General features: G+C 40.8%; 1 long non-coding RNA gene across 1 annotated transcript in view; it reads left to right on the forward strand.

Annotated features, from left to right (window-relative positions):
• The window catches only part of LOC108542980 (uncharacterized), a 40249-nt gene extending 28573 nt beyond the window's left edge, over window positions 1-11676 (forward strand). The window contains exon 3 of the long non-coding RNA XR_001889414.1: window positions 10497-11676. This is a non-coding gene — a long non-coding RNA (uncharacterized LOC108542980). The remainder of the gene's footprint in view (window positions 1-10496) is intronic.
• Window positions 11677-13355: the final 1679 nt, after the last annotated feature.

The raw sequence follows: 13355 nt of genomic DNA on the forward strand, positions 1-13355 counted from the left end.
AAAAAAAAAAAAAAAAAAAAAGAAAGAAAGAAAAAAGAAAAGGAAAATGTTTGTTGGAAGAGGCCCATCTCCTTTCTTCTTGCCTAATATCTAAACCAGACTCTCATTCTTTGTCTCCTAGGCCACTTCCAATGGGCTTTCTGCCTAAAGAGTTTTCATCTTCAACACATTTTCCACATAATGTGCTGTGGTTTGAACATGTGTGTCCCTGAAAAATTTATACATTGACACCTAATCCCCAATGAGATAGTATTATGAGGTGGGGCTTTTGGGGAAATCATTAAGTCGTGAAGTTAGAGCCCTCATGAATGGGATTATTGCCTTATGAAATAAGACTGAGGGAGCTTGTTTGCCCCTTCTGCCACATGAGGACACATAGAAGGCACTCTCTATAAGGAACAGGCCCTGACCAGACACTAAATCTGCTAGCACCTTGATCTTGGACTCCTCAGCCTCCAGAACTTTGAGCAATAAGTTTATGTTATTTATAAGCCACTCAGTATAAGGTATTTTGTTATAGCAGCCAGATGGACTAAGACAAGGAGCCTTCAACGGCTCCCATTTGTATCAAGCAGAGCTCATAAACTGCTGTCTGGAAAGCTGAATCCAACCCAAAGTCATAGTTTGATACTTTCACGGCATTTTGGAAAAAAAAAAAAGAATCAAACTAATTATCGAAATTTAACAAACCGAAAGTCGCTCTAAAAGCTTGCATGCTTGCATTTCTTTCTTTCAATAGCAGAAGTTCTGGATCCACATTTCAGAATGGCGATAATTAGCTGAGGCTGAATAATCACTCACTCCTTGGATAGGGCTTGAGATTTCTAGTTTGCCCAAATCCCCACTCTTCCTCTTACCTCACACCCAGGCCACTCCCCTAATTTACATTTTCCACCTGTCCCCTCAAGGCATTGACTTTCTGAGTCTTGACTTTATATAAAATTTGCGAAAACTCCTATATTTGTGGCTCGCATTGCGGCAGGCACAAATATACTAAAATTTTGAAAACGTTCCTAATTTAATGGTCTTCACTTACTTCTCCAGCAAAACGTCCCACGATTCCCTTCATGTTCTCTGGGACCCAACACACTCCCCACACAACACCTCTCAACTGTAAGTTCTATGAGGCTCATGTCTGTTTTTTTAATCAATATATTCCCAGCACCTGTGACACTGTCTCACTCATAACAAATGCTCCATAATTAATTGTTAAATGAATCCGTGAACCAATACCTCTCTTTTGTTACCTCCCTGCCTTTGTTCCTGTTGTTCTCACTCCCTAAAATGATGGGGTGTTTTGTTTTGTTTTGTTTTGTTTTTAAGATACAGGGTTTTGCTCTATCACCCCAGGCTGGAGTGCAGTAGCTCTCCACACTAACCCTCCCAAGTTGCTGGGACTACAGGCATGTGCCACCATACCTGCTATTTTTAAATTTTTTTTGTAGAGACAGGGGTCTTGCTTTGCTGCCCTGTGTGGTCTCAGGCTCCTGGCCTCAAGCAATCTTCCCACCTTGTCTTCCCACAGCACTGGAATTATAGGCACGAGGACCACACCTGGCCTAAAATGACCCTCTTAACATTCACATGGCAGGTACAAACCATCCAGAGTTCAACAACCCTCCTCAGTGAAGTCTGCCCTGACCTACTGTATGCTGGAAGTAACATTCTCCTTCTATGAACTCTTACAAAGTCTTAGTGCTTTTAGCAAAGCATGGACGTTCCAAGCCACATCCCTGATGGCCTACGTCTTTCACATTTTAGAAGAGAACTAGGTTAGGGAAGACTCGACAGGTCTGGAAAGTAAAATCCAACCTGACTCTGGTAGCTATGTTTGGAGGGAAGTGAGAGAAAAAGAAGACAGGGGCTACTGAGGCAGTCCAAGCAAGAAATGATGGTACTTTTGGCCTGGGGTTTGGCAGGAAGGATGAAAAGAACTCCCTGGATCTGAGAGATTATTGGCACATGAGTTCATTGGGACTTGATGATATAATGAATGAGGTGGTAAAGGTGGAGGAAAGGGAGATTTCAAAGGAACTCTTTAATTGCTGGTTTATGCAAGAGATGAACTATCATCCCCTGAATGATAAAACACTTAAGGAGAACCAGGCTTCAGAGTTTAGGTTTGTTTGAGTTTACTTTGAAGGTCTTTGAGAAATGCAAGTTGAGATATCAAGTAAAAGATTAGATGTGTAGGTTTAGAACTCAGAATAACATTCTGTACTGAGGACATAAATCTGAAAGCTACCAGAATTATCAGATATCGAAGCCCTGGATATTTATTGATAACCCTGGTAATAATAATTCCTGAGTGTTGAGGGAGAAAGTATTAGAACAGATGAAGAGAAGGAGCTTGTGACCAAGTCTTGGAAATCTAACATTTCACAGTCAGGAAGTAGAAATTGAGCCTGCAAAGGAGATAGAAAGGGAAGGTGCAAAGCCCTAGGAGAAACCACATAAAGATGGTGTCTTAGCCCATTCTCACGCTGCTGATAAAGACATACCCCGAGACTGGGCAATTTACAAAAGAAAGAGGTTTATTGGACTTACAGTTCCACGTGGCTGGGGAGACCTCACTATCATGGCAGAAGGTGTCTCACACAGCAGCAGACAAGAGAGGAGAGTTTGTGCAGAAAAACTCCCGTTTTAAAAACCATCCGCTCTTGTGAGACTCATTCACTATCATGAGAACAGCCCAGGAAAAACCCGCCCACATGATTCAATCACCTCCCACCAAGTTTCTCCCATGACATGTTGGAATTGTGGGAGTTACAATTCAAGATGAGATTTGAGTGGGGACACAGCCAAACCATATCAAATGGCATTGGACAGTCAAAGAAGAGAGTGTTTCAAGATGGGAGGAGTGGTGTATTGCTGAGAGGTTAGTAAAGATGAGAACTGAACAATATCTATGATGTGGCATTATGTATGCCTTGAGAGCCTCTGAATGAGCCATTTCCGAAGGCTGCTAGGCCAGGCAGGAGGAAGCCTGCTGCAGGGTGTGGGTAAGGAGGAGAGGAAAGGGGACAATGCCCATGGCTATAGTACACCATAGCTGTGGTCAATGCTGGATTAGGGGAGGCAGATGTTAAGGGTCATTCCTGTGATGTGGCTAAAAAATATTTATTGGATTTAGCAGCCTGGAGCTCATGGTGTACTTAGGGAGAGGCATCCATTTGTGAGGAGTGCTAGGGTTGGAACCCAGGTGAGAGAGTTGGGGATTGGAAGAGAAGGAAGCAGAAACTGTGCCAATGATGTGGTGTTGTAATGAACATTGGCTGCACTCTGTTTTGCCTCTCTGCCTCCATTTGCACAAGTGCTTACTGGGAGTCCCAGTCACCCACCTCCTTCCCCAGCAAACTGGCTTACAGATGATGTCAAGGAAAAGAAACCATGGTGTGTGAAGAAATGCTTCAGCTTTTTTGTGTATCTCAATGCTAGTGAGTTCACTGGAATTTTTTAGGGGAGACCATACCCTGTACTGCCCCCTGCACCACCTCACCCTGTGCTGGGTTTCTGCGTGTGTGCATGTGCGTGTGTGTGTGCACATGCACATATGTATATTTAATGTCAAATTTGAGGTCTCCTACTGGTTTAAAGTATTTCAAAGAAACTTCTTTGCAGTCCAGGGACATCTCTGTGTGGTTTCTGAGAAGGATGAGGAGTTCAAGAAGTGAAGACTCTGTCATACATAAAAAGAAAACAATTTCACTGTGCAGTCCAGGAGAGACAAAGCAGTGTAGCATGTGGCTTCAGGATTCTGGCCAGCAGAGGTGAGTTAGAAAGACAGCTCTTAACCTTCACACTTATGTGTAACATTAGAGGACAAGCTATTCAGTTGGTGGTGAAAATGCAATGAAAGTAAATTTTGACAACTGCATTTTTTCCCCATCAAAGTCAATTTAACCTAATTTCCAGTGACTAAGTGTCTCATCCTATTTTCAAAATTCCATTGAATTTTTGGCAACTAGGTCTTATAACAAAGTTGAAAAAATTGAAATATTTTATTCGTCACCTGGGCTTCAGAGAGGCCTTGGAATTTCATTCCATCTTTCCTATATAACCAGCAATTGTCCAATAGCAATATAATGCAACCCACAAATTAATTTTAAATTTTCTAGTAGCCATATTAAAAAATGAAAAAGAAACAAGTAAGATTATTTTAAGAACATATTTTATTTAACCCAATATATCCAAAATATGACCATGTCAATGGGCAATTAATATTAAAGTTTATTAATGGGATACTTAACATTCTTCAGTTCATCCTATGTCTTTGAAACCTGGTATATATTTTACACATATGGCACATCCTAATTCAGATGAGGCACATTTCAAGTGCTCAATAGCAGCACATGGCTAGTGGCTATCAATCATATTGAACATCGCAACTCGAAACAATCATAAAAAAGTCAGGTACAAAAAGAATCTCATCTAACTGGAAAATAGGGAGCTCATATTTACTGAACACCTATTAGGTGACAGCCACTGGGCTCTCATGTCATTTACTCCTCACCACAGTTCTGCCACATAGATACTATTATCTACCTTTTTTATTTCTTTTTTTTTTTTTTTTTTGAGACGGAGTCTCGATCTGTCGCCCAGGCTGGAGTGCAGTGGCCGGATCTCAGCTCACTGCAAGCTCCACCTCCCGGGTTCACGCCATTCTCCTGCCTCAGCCTCCCGAGTAGCTGGGACTACAGGCGCCCGCCACCTCGCCCAGCTAGTTTTTTGTATTTTTTGGTAGAGACGGGGTTTCACCGTGTTAGCCAGGATGGTCTCGATCTCCTGACCTCGTGATCCGCCCGTCTCGGCCTCCCAAAGTGCTGGGATTACAGGCTTGAGCCACCGCGCCCGGCCCTTTTTTATTTCTTTTTTCTTTCTGAGACAGGGTCTCACTCCATCACCCAGGATGGAGTGCAGTGGCATGATCACAGCTCACTGAAGCCTCAACCTCTGAGGCTTAAGTGATCCTCCCACCTCAGCCTCCCAAGTAGATGGGACCACAGGCATGCATGACCACTCCTGGCTAATTTTAAATTTTTTTGTAGCGCTGGGGCTTCCTTATGTTGCTCAGGCTGGTCTTGAACTCCTGGGCTGAAGTGATCCTTCCATCTCGGCCTCCTAAAGCACTGGGATTAAACATGTGAACCACTGCACCTGGTCTCTATCTTTCTTGTTGAGAGGGAAACCAAGGCTCAGAATGTTTAAATAAATTGTGCTTCGCTAAGAAGTGGCAGAAACAGCATTTAAGCTCAAGGCTGTGTTTTTCTTAACACATGCTGTTTCTTCCCTTGGCAGTACAATCAGTTAAACCTCCCTGACTCCTTAGTGTATATCATGATGTTCAGTCAAGACGTGTTCACAGTAAGAAGAGCAGCTGTAAGACCACCAAAGAGTAAATGCTCCAAAGAGCAAAGGAAAGAAAAAGGGCCATCCCATCAAACCCCAATTCTTATTAAATAATAGATGTGATAACCAATCTGAAAGCAAATTTCACTGATTGCCTTCCTCGTGTAAATATGCTTTATGGAGGAAAAAAGAAAGTATGCAACCTTAGGAGCCTGACCCACTTCTCGACGTTCCCTCCTCTGCCTTTCTCATTCTCGTCTTGCAGGGAGCCTTCTGTTTCCTGACACCCTCTTTCTGGCTTCACCTTCGTGCACCTCCTCTTCCCTCTGGTGGGAAGATTCTCCCTTCTCCTGTCTGAGTGATTACCTCCTTCTCATCCTTCAAAGCCTGGCTCAAACATCACTTCCTACGAGAAGTCCTCCCTGACACCCTAGGCAGAGTCGACCATTTTGTCCTTTGTGCTTTAATTGTTCATCTTCTGTCAGAGCAATTATTACACATTTGTTCTGAGGTCTGTTTTCCCACAGGGTATGAGCTCCCAGACACAGGGAGAACGCCTTGTTCAATCCCTGTCGAGTAAGTTTCTGACTCTGCTATTACCTAAGGTCTGCTGGTCCTTAAACCCTACGAAAGATTGATTCAGATTGAAATTACATTGATTAGGGAAACCTAAAGCACTTTGCAAGGGGTCTCCAAATTCTGGGGGAAGTTCTTATGGTTTATGGTCTTATGGTTAATTCTATTCTCATGTCCTAACTTTGTCAAAATTTGTTCTCTGTGTCTTAGAGCTACTTCTTTCCATTCAGCTCTGACGTTGGGCCCCCACATAACTTCTCTTTGACTCTCCCTTCATCCCAAAACCAACTACACAAACAAGCCATTTTACCAAAGACCAGGGGATCCCAGGAAGCATGATATACCACAAATCAAATAGCTTAAAACCTGGTACTAGATTTTTCTGCAATCCTGTTGCCCTAATATTACATTCCTACTTCCTGAAAACTTTCCAGCCTCTTTCTCTCCAATTCTTTTCTGCCAGTCTCCTTGCGTGCCCCTCCCTCCTTCCTCCTCCTCACACCTCCCCGCCCTTTTTTTTTTGAGAGGAGCCAATACCCAATATTCCTCTTATTTTCTCATGTAAAATGGTACATCTTTTCCTTCCTGCTAGAGCTGCTCCAGATACTGGCATTTTCACAGATCTCCAACCCAAACACTTAGCAAAGTATTTTCCCAAGCACAGTTTCCCTCTTGAGAACAATCTCAGCCAGCAGTTAAGATAATAGTAATATCTCCTTCTGTCCAGAGCAGGGTCAGCAAACTTTTTCTGTAAAGGGTGAGATAGCAGATAATTTTGGCTTTCTAAGCCATAAGATCTCTGCCACAATGACTCAACTCCAAGTATGGCCTTAGACCAGTTACTTTACTTCTCACAATCAAGTTTTCTTACCTATAAAAGAGAGTTAATGCATATTTCACAAAGGAGTTGTGTCTGTTCAGTGGGACAACATCTAAGACAGTCAGTGCAATGCCTGACACACACAAAATATTGTTTTTCTTTCTTCTATTTTTCCACTTCAGAGAACAACTGATTGTAAAAAATATTGCATTAATCTGGGTTTAACTGTTTTAGTAATTCCTGAACAATAGCAATTGCAATTTAGATGATATTAAAGCAGGCAGACTATCACACAGAAAGGATTTAGAGATTCAAGCACATTGCTACATTTGCCAGTTGTTCTTTTGTTTATACGTAACATAAAACTAGGGCATACTGACTTTTGAAAAAAGAACATTTATTGGTTCACAAACCTAAAAATTCCTGGGTTAGGTTTTCGTATTTGGTGAGTCCAGGCACTCAAACCACGTCATTGGGAATCTGTGTTCTCTTCTTCCTCCTCTTGGCAGGACCTCCTTTGAATGATTTCCTTCTCAGGCAGATTATCCTCATGCAGTAGAAAATGCCCATGCCCTCAGGCCAAATCCCACCCAAAGCCTGTTTGTGTACAGCGTGGAAGCTAAGGAAAATATTTACATTTTTAAAGGGTTATAAAAAATGCAAAGAAGACTATGTGACAGAGACAGAGATGTATGGATACCAAGCTGAAAATTATTATTATCTGGCCCTTTCTAGAAAATGTTTACTGACATCGCAGCTCCAGCGCACAAAGAACTCTTCTTGTCCATTTTTTTTTTCTGGTAGAAGACCCAAGATTGCTTTCCTGGGAGCTTCTTATTGTTTCTCCGTGCTGCCTTCTGGAATTTTTCTCATTTCTATATGTCTCAGGCACCAGACAGAACTGGATTAATGGTTTTACTGAGTCTCTCTCCAGCTGCCCTTGGATTTTAAATCTTAATTGCTATATTGTTTATTTTCAAAGTTCTATTTAGTACAATATGTTTAGTCTTTGCTATGGCTTCTTTGTCTCTCATTATTTCTTTCTTACCTTAATCACCTTAAACATTCTTATTTTATACTCCCTAGCCAAAGCTGAGTTTGGGGAGGGTTTATATCTTCTATTGATAGGTCTGCTGGCATTAGCTCATGTGTTTGGGGTTTTAAAAAATCTTGGATTGTGATTTCATCTTACATGGCATTTAAACATGGGAATCCCGGATCTCCAAGTTGGAGGGCATCTCTCTGTTGCTGCTTTTGACAGGAATTTTAGGAACGTCTAAAAACTGTTTCTACACTAATTTAACACCCAGGGGTCTCCTGTACCACAGAGGGAGTATAACTTTGAACCCCAAAGCTTGTGAAGGCAGGCCTGGAGTTTCAAAACTTTTCCCCAGTCAGAGCTCCCTCCAAGGAATGCAAGCTTCTCTGTCATTTCCTTTGGTCTTTTAGGGGAAGGAGGCCTTTCCCCGCTTTTCCTCTTTCACTAAGGGTAGCAACTTTACATGGGATATCAATTTTTCCTTCTGCCCCAGACTAACCATCAAATCCCAAACTTCTTGGTTTGTGAGATCATCAAATACCCCCAGGTGGCCCCAGCTTCAGTTTGCAGGTTATTCTCTGGTTTTAGTTTCCACTTCATTTTTGGCCCCTGGGATTTTCTTTTCTTTCTTTTGAGCTCAGTTGGGACATTTAAAGGGATGCCGGTTCTAGTTTATACTGCTTTTCCAGGTGTTTCATAGCAGGAGGGTTTCATGTAATGCAATCCACCACATTGCCCCAAATGGAAATTCCATTAGGCCTGTGAGACCCCATGTAAGACTATGCCAGCACCATGTGCCACCCACAGAGAGCTTCCTCTGCCACTTTTATCACCTAGAGTAGCACCTTGAGAGGTGCTCACAGGATGTGTGTTGGAGATGACCATTTGGGTGAGTTTCCAGGAAAGCACAGCAAAGCCTGCTGATAATGTGGTTTGTGTGAAGGTACCCAGTACAATCATATGCACACGGTGTAATGGCTCCTGCAGCATTGTGTGGGGCTTAAGAGTACGTGCTCTAGAATCAGACTATCTAGATTTAAATTTGGTTTCTTCTGCTTCCTAGTTGGGTATCCTTGGGCTAGCCACTTAACTCTTCTTTTCCCAGTATGTGAAATCAGGGTGATGATGGAACCTATCTCAGGGACTCATGGAAAAGAGTAGACGAGGTAATGTCTGCAAAGGGCCGGGCCTGCGTTGTGCTCTGATAAATCTCCGCCTTCGTTTGTTTCAGGGAAAGGAACTGGGCTAGACACAAGGTTGGGGTGGGGGCACAAAAGCCCATCAGGATAAACTCGCCCCTTCCCAGAAGTGAAAAAGGGAAGGAGGATGAGGAAAAGGCTGAGGTAACTAAAGAGAATACTGACCCAGTCCTCAGGAGGAAAAATAAAAATTAAGATTCTAACAAAGACTCTTTGGGCTGGGCGCAGTCACTCACACCTGTAATCCCAGCACTTTGGGAGGCCAAGGAGGGAGGATCGCTTAAGCCCAGGAGTTCAAGATCAGCCGTGGCAACATAGAGAGACTCTGTCTCTACAAAATTAACAAAAGAGCCTAATGTTGTGGCGTGTATCTGTAATCCCAGCTACTCGGGAGGCTGAGGTGGTAGGATCACCTGAGCCTGGTAGGTTGAGACTTCAGTGAGCTGTGATTGCGACACTGCTCTCCAGCCTGGATGACAGAGCCAGTCCCTGTCAAAAAAAAGGAAGGGAGGAAGGAAAGAAGGAAGGAAGGAAGGAAGGAAGGAAGGAAGGAAGGAAAGGCTTTTTGAATTATAGAATTCGATGAGGATGACTTAAAGTTTGTGTGTGTTGATGTAAAAATAAACCCCACCAAAGGGTATTACGGGCTTCCACAAGCACAGAAATGTCACTGTTTATTATGGAGGCTGTGAGAAGAATGTGCAAAGCATATTGGCCTTCAATGGAGGTGAAGGTGGGAATAGGAGAGAGTCAGGGGTCCTTGAATCTCCATGATCCCCTTATGCTTCCATTAACTGCCTCTTACCTAATTCCTAAGTGGTCAGTATTGAAGTGCCATGCAATTGCCTTTGAAACTTCTGATGCCAGAAAATTCACTCTCAAAAGGAGAGCAAAAGATTATCAGAAGTTCCTAAACATTTTCAAGGGAAACTTGAGCTGATACAAAATGCAAAAAGGTCTGCAGAATTTTAATACATTTCTGGTACAGGCTAGAATTAGAATTCTTGAAAAGGTTTGTTTAAAGTATTTTTAAAACGTTTGGCTACAGGAGCAGTTATTTGTGCAAACACTATTTCTAACTGGATTGTGTGGTCCCCCAAGCCGGAGTGTGCAGACTAGGAAGTGGTCCTTTGGCTACTTCCTCCTGAGAAGTGGTTTGAACACTGGGAAATGTGTTTCTCCCTCAACAAGTGCTTATTCAGCAGCTTGAGTGGCAGAGAAAGGTGATCATGACCAGATATTAGCAACACTCCATTTAATTTTTTGAACAGTTGCCAACATTTCCAGGAGCAGCTATCTATGAGCTTTGAGTAAGGATTTTGTGACACTCAGTTAAATTCAGAGAAAAACTTGCTACAAAGTTAATCAGACGTTTTCACTGTTAAAAACATTTTTTTTTTTTTCTGCACATGTCTTTGGGTACAAATAGAAAACAGTTCACACAAATTATTGTAATCTGTATGGTTCCTATACAAACACACTGAATATTTTAGTTTTTATTTTTTCTCTTCAGGATGCCAGTTCTCTACATCGTGACAACTTTGAATGTGATCATTGTATCACCTACTAAGTCGGGCTGAACTAGAAATTATGGCTAAAGTTCCAGAAAGTTCCAGAAAGCACATTTGGCCTTACAATAGATAATTACGAACTGCAAGAGCTGCGCATTTACTAAATGATATGCTCTGCCAAGGAGCAAGTTCCCCATCACAGAGAGCAGCAGAAGCCACCATTAGGAATGTTGCAGTGAATTTCTGAGTTGAGTATGGAGTTAAAACACAAGTCCCTAGGTTTAGTCCAATCTTAAAAATTCTATGATTTTATCTTTTAAAAATAATGTTTGCATAGTATTTTAAAGGTTTTAATTAACCTTACATACATGATCTCATTGATTCTTTTTTTAAAAAATGGAGGTCACTTTTTCCTGGCTTAAACAAATGAAAATAAATATAAACAATATAGACTTCTGAAGAAGGATGGCAGAATAGAGGCAAAATAGAGACTCTCCTCCCCCAACATCTAAAATATGAATAAAAATAATAAAAATCAACAATAACAACAACAAAAAAAAAAGACACAAAAAAACAGCAACAGCAAGAACACAAGGAAATGGGAGCAGCCTAATGTCATAGACTTCAAAAAGGGGAAGACAAAGAAAGGAAAGAGATTTTAGAAAAGTAGTTTCTAACTCTGTGCTCACTTTGGAAGCCTTGAATTACGAAAATATTGAAAAATCGAATCAAAAGCTATAAATCAGAAAAAAAAAATTAGCAGAGCATATTGTTTTCCCTAAATGCTTTAGGTTATAGAACAGGTTAATAAGAATATGAATTCAACATGGTGGGTCCCAAAGAGGAAATGAAACAAGAGAATGACCTGGAAAAGTGATTTTCTACTGTCCTATAGAAACAAATTAAAGACCAAAACAATATTATTTTTATTTTTTTTAATTAAACTTTAATTCTAGGGTACATGTGCACAACGTGCAGGTTTGATACATAGGTATACATGTGCCATGTTGGTTTGCTGCACCCATCAACTCATCATTTACATTAGGTGTTTCTCCTAATGCTATCCCTCCCCAGCCCCTACCCCTGACAGGCCCAGGTGTGTGATGTTCCCCCACTGTGTCCAAGTGTTTTCATTCAAAATGACATTATTATAGAATGGATAAATCATCAAAAAAAATCATCAAAAAAAAAAAAAAACTAAATAGACACAGCTCAAAATAAGCTTACAGACAGAAAAAATGCTTAAGATAAAGATAATGATTGCATGTGAAAAGCACAAAGCAATTTGAGCCTAGTTGTTAAGCCTGTTTGTAAAGAATCTCCAAATAGGACAGACAAAATATTCAAAGCTATAAAACAAAAAAAATTGCTCTGACAAATGCAGAAACGAATCTGCAGATTGAAAGAGCACACCATGACCCAAGAAAAACAAATACTAAATGATCAGCACTGAGACATATCCCCATTAATTTATCAAACTTCAAGGACTTTTTTAAAAAAGTATTTTGGCTTAGGACATAAAAAGTAAAGGAAGCCAGTTAGGGTTGCCTTTGACACTAATAATCAATATTGCATGCCAAGATATAATAAAGCACCACCTAGGATTTCCAAGGGAAAGTGTGACTCAAAAATATTTCACCCATCCAGAATGAGTTTAAGTAGAAAAGTCACAGATAAATATTCTGGCCCACAACAGCACTCAGGGAACACACACTCATGAGTCCTCCTTGAGAGGAATTGTTCAGTGATGAAACAGTCAATTTAGAGATAAATAGAAATAAAATATTTGGAAATATATAGTCTGGGATAAAAAAGACTTATTAGGAACACATAATTCATTTGAACATGGAACTGATGGTATTAAACAATTATGAGATTAATGTTTCCACAACAGAATGTGAATATTATAAACAATGATAATGTAAAAATAATATTAGAGCCAAAATTGGGAAGTGAGGGATGGGGGAGATGGGAGGAAGTACAAGTCTAAAGATTTACTCATCTTTCCGATGTGTGAGTCATTCGATATTGTCTAAAACTGAAACATGTTGCTAAAAAAAAAATGACTCCAACCTTTTAACATTTTTCATAGTATATTTTCTTAACCTTATTTCCCCAAGAAGGAATTTTGAGCAAATAGTATCTTCTGTGGTAAAGGATATTTAACGAAAGGGCAGCAATTTTTCTGTTTTATGTTAGTTTTACTTTTCTAATGTTCAATTCAAGTAACATTAAATCCATTAGTTTTTTGAACAGTGTGCATAATATGCTCATATTTGTGTAAAAATATTTTTGCACAAATCTATGCACCTATCTATGTCTGTTTCTCTTTCAATCTCTCTTTAGCATATGACATGGCTTGGTTCTGCATCCCCACCCAAATCTCTCCTTGAATTTTAAAATCTCCATATGTCAAGGGAGGGATCAGGTAGAGATACTTGAATCACGGGGGTGATTTCCCCCATGCTATTCTCATGATAGTGAGAGAGTTCTCAAAATATCTGATGGTTTTATAAGGGGCTTTGCCCTTCACTTGACACTCATTCTCTCTCCTGCCGCCCTGTGAAGAGGTGCCTTCCGCCATGATTGTAAGTTTCCTGAGGCCTCCCCAGCCATGCAGAACTGTGAGTTAATTAAACTTCTTTTCTTTATAAATTACCCAGCCTTGGGTATTTCTTCACAGCAGGGTGAGAATGGACTAATGCAGTATACATTTCCCTTTCCTCTCCTCACCTTTCTAAATAGTAACTGAATTTTCATTCAGATTTCCGTCTCTCTGCAAGGCAACCTAAGTACTTCAGGGGACTGTGAACCCAGCTCCTGGGCCAGGGTGAAATGATTGGGCGGAAGATAATCCCTTA

The sequence above is a fragment of the Rhinopithecus bieti genome, unplaced genomic scaffold, assembly GCF_001698545.2.
Source record: "Rhinopithecus bieti isolate Rb0 unplaced genomic scaffold, ASM169854v2 scaffold_23964, whole genome shotgun sequence".
In the NCBI taxonomy this organism is placed as follows: domain Eukaryota; kingdom Metazoa; phylum Chordata; class Mammalia; order Primates; family Cercopithecidae; genus Rhinopithecus; species Rhinopithecus bieti.